This window comes from Ricinus communis, chromosome 1 (genome assembly GCF_019578655.1).
Source record: "Ricinus communis isolate WT05 ecotype wild-type chromosome 1, ASM1957865v1, whole genome shotgun sequence".
NCBI lineage: Eukaryota > Viridiplantae > Streptophyta > Magnoliopsida > Malpighiales > Euphorbiaceae > Ricinus > Ricinus communis.
The window spans coordinates 17,716,528-17,723,111 of record NC_063256.1 but is presented as its reverse complement, the minus strand read 5'-3'; the positions used below and the strand labels follow the sequence as shown (position 1 = coordinate 17,723,111).

Sequence of the window (6,584 nt, the reverse complement as noted above, 5' to 3'; positions counted from 1 at the left end):
AGCGATCAGGTTGAAACCTCATCCATGAGAACATGGAGATCACAAGGGCTGTCAAGGCAATGATCGAAGACCTTGGCAAAGCTTTTTGGGGAGAACTACGCTCCCTAAGGGAGGAGTTCGTTGATCAGCAAAAGTCCCTGCGAGATGAACTAAAGGAGCATCGTAGGGAGATGGATGCTCTTCATCGAGGTAGTCCACCCTCGACAAGCACTGCTGCCACTACTAGTTTCGCTGCTCCTCACGGCTTAAAAGTCCCTAAGCTTGCCATGTACAATGGCACGTATAATAACACTACAGTGGAAAATTTCTTGTTTGGTCTTGAATAATACTACGAGGCAACGAATGTCACGGATGACTTCTTGAAGATTAGCAATGCTGCCATCTTCCTAAGGGATTCCGCCCAACTATGGTGGATAAGAAAACATTCCGAAAGGGAGAAGGGGCTTTGCATCATCAACACATGGGAGCAGTTCAAAACTGAACTCCGCAAACAGTTTGTGCCTCACAATGCCAACGATGAGGTACCAACAGGCTGCGTAGGTTGAGGCAAATGGGAAGCATTGCAGAGTATGTCAAGGAGTTCATGACTCTTATGCTAGAGATTCCAGACTTGACCGAGGATCAACTCCTTTTTGATTTGAAGGATGGGTTGAAGGATTGGGTGAAGATGGAGCTCGAATGACGTGGAGTGCAGACCCTTGACGAAGCAATTGCCGCGGTGGAGAACCTCAAGGACTACTCCACTCAAGACAAGGGCAAGAAACCTAGCTCTAAGAGTGGGGGAGCCCAAAAGAGGGACTTTAATAATGGCAAGGAGAGTGGCTATCAGAAGTCCTCTGGCGGCAACTGAAAGCACGACCAAGGCTCATCGCACAAAGAGAAACCTACAGCCTCTAAACCAACCAAGCCTTGCTTCATTTGCAATGATGCACATTGGGTGAGGGACTGCCCAAATCGTAAGGCCATGAATGCCATTCTGGCAGAATTCAATAAAGATAAATGCCAAGAAGAGCCTATGGCGATTTTAAAGTTGTCTTTGGTCTAGTATTCTACTACAAGGCCTATGCCATTCCGGTACCTTCTACGAGCTCTTTGTTGTCCTCGACGCTTTCAAGCTTCGAGTGATCCCCTTGAAGGGAATCGCAAAATCTAAACCTGCTATGATTTCTGCCTTGCAACTCAAGCGGGGTCTCAAGAACGGGGAGTACTATGTTGCAACCGTGAGAGAGCTCAACGAGGATTACAATGCTGAGCAATCTGCCCTACCTTTGCCACCATCCATCGAAGCAGTCCTCGACGAGTACAAGGACGTAATACTACAGAAGCTGCCGCAGAAATTGCCACCTAAGTGAGATGTGGATCACCATATTGAGCTCGAGCCTAGTGCTAAACCTCCTGCCATGGCACCCTACAGCATGGCACCTCCGGAGCTGGCTGAATTGAGGAAACAACTCCAAGATCTACTTGATTTGGGATACATCCAACCATCAAAGGCCCCATATGGTGCGCCAGTCCTCTTTCAAAAGAAGAAGGACGGTTCACTGCGCATGTGTATAGTTTATTGGGCTTTGAATAAGATCACCATCAAGAACAAGTATCCAGTCCCCTTAATAGCCGACTAGTTCGATCAATTGGGGAAGGCTCAGTACTTTTTAAAGCTGGACTTGAGGTTTGATTACTTCCAAGTCCACATTGCACCTGGTGATGTGCCGAAGACAGTGTGTGTGACGCTATACAGAGCTTTCGATTTCTTGGTCATGCCTTTCGGCCTCACAAATGCCCCTGCCACCTTCTGCACGTTCATGAACAAGGTACTCCATCCTTTCCTTGACAAGTTTGTGGTTGTCTATTTGGACGACATTGTTGTGTACAACAATAGTCTTGAGGAGTATGTGCAACACCTCAAGCAAGTCTTCCAAGTATTCCGCGAACACGAGCTGTACGTGAAGCGAGAGAAGTGCTCATTCACGAAATAAGAATTGGAGTTCCTTGGCCATCGAATCAAGGATGGCAGGTTAATGATGGATCCAGCGAAAGTCAAAGCCATCCAAGAATGGCAACCTCCTTCCAAAGTGCCCGAGTTGCAATCTTTTCTTAGGCTGGTGAACTACTATCGGTGATTCATCAAAGGCTATTCTGCCATCGCCACCCCATTAACGGACCTACTCAAGAAAAATAAGGCATGGACTTGGGGTGAGGAACGCCAGGTTGCATTCGAAGCCTTGAAAGATGCCGTGTCAATGGAGCCCGTCATGATGCTGCCCGACTATGGGAAGCCATTTGAGGTGCACACGAATGCCTCGGACTATGCCATTGGAGGCATCCTCATGCAAGATAGGCACCCTATTGCCTATGAAAGTCGCAAGCTCAACGAAACGGAGAGGCGGTATACTGTCTAAGAAAAGGAAATGACTGCCACCGTCTATTGCTTGTGCACATGGAAACATTACTTGCTCGACAGCGAGTTTACAATTCTAACAGACAATATGACTACGAGCTACTTTCAGACTCAAAAGAAGTTGACTCCCAAGCAAGCTCGTTGGTAAGACTTCTTGGCCGAATTTGACTACAAGCTTGAATACAAGCCAGGCAAAGCCAACGTTATCGCTGACGCACTAAGTAGAAAAGCGAAGTTGGCTCCCATTGCTGCTAGCACACTGAAGAGTGACTTCCTTGCCCGTATCAAAGAAGGAATGCAGCAAGACACCTTGGCCAAGAGCATCATCAAGCTAGCGATTGAGGGTAAAACTCGACACTTTTGGGAGAAAGATGGCCTTTTCCTCACTGTTGGCAATCGAGTCTATGTGCCAAAGTGGGGAAATCTATAGAGAGAAATCTTGAAGGAATGCCATGACTTCTTGTATGCTGGACACCCCGGCATGACTCGCACACTTGCGCTAGTCCAGCAAAGCTACTACTAGCCGCAACGTAAGGATGATGTGGAGGCCTATGTCCAAACCTGCCTTGTATGCCAACAAGACAAGGTGGAATAACAATAGCCTGCTGGCCTTCTTTAACCTCTTCTTATCGCTGAAAGGCCTTAGGACAGTGTTTGATGGACTTCATCGTGGCCCTGCCGAAATCCAAAGGGTTCGGAAGCATTATGGTCGTTATGGATAGATTTAGCAAGTATGCTACTTTCATCCCTACCCCAGCGGATTACAAGGTAGATGAGGTAGCTCGTCTCTTCTTCAAGAATGTTGTGAAGCTTTAGGGCTTGCTAAAGAGCATAATCAGCGATAGAGACCTTCGGTTCACCGGCAAATTTTGGCGAGAGCTATTTAAGTTGCTTAGCACAGACCTCAACTTGTCCACAAGCTTTCATCCTCAAAGCGACGGCCAAACCGAGAGGATTAATGCCTTGATGGAACTTTACTTAAGGCACTATGTTAGTGCTCACCAACGAGATTGGGCAAAGCTACTTGACGTAGTCCAATTCTCGTACAACCTCCAATGAAGCGAGTCCACGGGCAAGAGTCCCTTCGAAGTTATCATGGGACAGCAACCATTGACGCCAAATGCTATTGCTGCTAACTACAGAGGAGCCAACCCTTCTGCCTATAAATTTGTAAGGGAATGGCATGAAGAGGCAGACATCACAAGGGCATACCTCAACAAGGCAGCAAAGCACATGAAAAATTGTGTTGATGTGAAGAGGCGCCCTAAGGAATACAGCGCTGGTGACTTGGTAATGGTGAAGCTTCTGCCTAATCAATTCAAGTCCCTCCGCCAAGTGGATAAAGGCTTGGTAAGGCAATATAAAGGCCTTTTCCCAATTGTGAAACGTGTTGGTGCTGCGGCCTACCAGCTTTGATAGGCATAATACTATACATGTTTTCATGCCTGATTGTTTATATTTTTATGCATGATTATCCCGTTTTATGCTAGAATCACCTGTCTTTTGTTTCCTTCCTCATTTCAGGTCATTTTCGAAGGACACCATCAACAATCGAGGGAAATATGTGTGATTACGTACCAAAATCCATCAAATTGGGCGAGGACTAGCACCCTGAGGGTTGAGCACGGTGTGGACTTCGGCCGTGCTGAATTGCCAACTAGCTGCCTTCCAAGAGTGCCTTTTGGCATGGTTTTCGTAGCCACCATGGCTTCCACCATGGCCCGTGGTGGTCAGCACCGGCTTGGGCATAGCCTGGAAGAGGTCAACACAACGGAACCCTAGGATCAACACGGCCTTAACTCCGCCCGTGCTGACCAGCACAGGCTTGACCATGGCCGTGCTGAAGAGAGTATATAGGCAAAAGTTCTATTTTCTTAGAGGGGGCTCGATTTCCTCCGATCTAATCTGAGTATACACTCAGTTCACTTGTTTTCTAGACCTCAATTGCGACCTTGGGAGATCAAATTCATCAATTGCGGGAGGATTACACTTGTTTTCAACATTGATTTGAGGATCAAAATAACATTTCGGAGCATTTAAGAGGCAAATTAGGGTTTGATATTTTGGATTGGAAAATTAGGGTTTCTCATCCAACTTGAAAGAAAAGGGTGTACATGCCTTCAATTTTCTTTTCCTTATTTGTTCCTTATTGTGATGGAATGTGCTTAGTTGTTAGATTTGTAATTGCCTTTCTTGTAATCTTTTTGCTATTCAATAATAAAGTTTGATTCAGTTAGTTTGAGATGTTGAATTAATTGTATTATGGGTTGTTTCTTGACATTGAGAAATGCTTGTTACAACTGGAAATTGAATAGTAAGAACTGGTAGTTAACACATAGAGATAAGGTTAATTCACTCACCGGATTAAGAATTAACAACTCTTAATAGATCTAAATCACGCTTAATGCTAATTTGTAATAATCTAATAGGAAGAGATTCTATTAGGTTAGTGCAGGTTTAGGAACTTGGTGAGCTCGAGAGAGGAGCCGAGTTCGATTCAGGATTTAGGCACGGGTAGCAAGATTGGTAATTTATAAAATCAACCTTAGAATTCCATCACTTAGGTCCCCTTTGGGTTTGCTTCTTTTGTTGTGATTGTCTTTCGATTGTTAGTTGCTATTTATTCCTTTATTTGCATTCATAATCATTAGTTAATTAATTTAAACTGATCACACTCTATTTCAGACTAGATAACATAGTGAACAATAGTAACTCTAGGTTCGCCTGATCTCCAGGGATACGACCTTGATACTCACTAGTGCTAGGCTGCATCGATAGGTTCACTGCCTTAGGGTAGGTTGCATAAGTAGCCCATCAAGTTTTTGGCGTTGTTGCCGAGGAATAAGTAACGGTGAACTAGAGTGAATTGTTTTTATGTTTATTTAGTCATTATCTGTTTATTTATTTATTCTGTATTCTTTATTTTATTGTTATAGTTGATTGGTGGTTGTTTGGTTGTCGGTTTTAGGTAGTTTATGACCAGGAGCTCTAATCTTGATCTCATAGAACCCTTATCTGACCCGGAGCCCTCTCTTAGATTATTGAGACGACGTTTGCAGGCAGTTGAGGAGGAGGATGGAGTTACAGTTCAAGTTTTAAGAGCAGACGTGATGGAGAACCACAACCTCCAGGTCAATGACGATCAGAGGACGATGTACGAGTTTGCTCGACCATCTTTGGATGGGATGAAAACTAGTATAGTCAGACCTACTGTAGCGGCCAACAACTTTAAAATAAAAGCCAATGTTATCCAGATGATCCAGCAGAGCGTGCAGTTTGGATGATTACCCAGCGAGGATCCCAATGCTCATATCTTCAACTTTCTAGAGATTTGTGACACATTCAAAATAAATGGAACAACCGATGATGCCATTCGGCTGAGATGGTTGCAATCTCTTCCACAACAGACTATTACTACCTGAAAGGTGTTGGCCGAAAAAATTTTATATAAGTATTTTCCTCCTGCTAAAACTGCTAAACTTAGAAATGACATATCTTCTTTTGTGCAGTTTGATGATGAAAGCTTCTATGATGCATGGGAGAGATTTAAGGACCTTTTGAGATGCTGCCCACATCACGGATTGCCAGTGTGGATGCAGGTTCAAACCTTCTACTGTGGGTCGAACCTTACGACGAGGCAGATGGTAGATGCTGTAGCAGGTGGGGTGCTAAATAGTAAGACGCCCGAGCAGGCTCAGAATTTGATAGAGCAAATGGCCATAAAGAATTATCAGTGGCAATCCTCTAGGAGCCGACCAGGAAGATAAGGAGTGGTTAACCAAATAGATTCTACAGCAGCCTTGGCAGCTCAGGTGGAGCTTATGACCAAGAAGATTAACCAACTCTAGATGTCGTTTCATGCAGCGAACGTTGGCTTCATCCTCTAGGCTATGCAACATCAGAAGAACTTGGACTTGGGATATTTGTTGGCTCATCAAGTCCGATCATTTATAGTAGACTCCCCGAAGAAGATGCACTGTTGTTTTGGCCTGTACATGACTAGATTAGCCAAGAGACTGGACGTATTAGATGATTGTCTGTCAGAGCTTTCAATTATTGGTGACATGACACCATTAGGGATTAGACATATGATCAACATGCAGATGATCACGGCTACTAGACACCCACATGGTATAGAGTACAGGCTTGTGAACACCATAGTCAGGGAGGCTAGAGAGGTAGTGGC

General features: G+C 44.7%; 1 non-coding gene across 1 annotated transcript; it reads right to left on the bottom strand.

Moving 5' to 3' along the window:
• Positions 1 to 5,874: 5,874 nt before the first annotated feature.
• LOC125369053 lies at positions 5,875 to 5,981 on the bottom strand. The gene has a single exon (XR_007214546.1). It is a non-coding gene; the product is annotated as a small nucleolar RNA R71 (small nucleolar RNA).
• Positions 5,982 to 6,584: the final 603 nt, after the last annotated feature.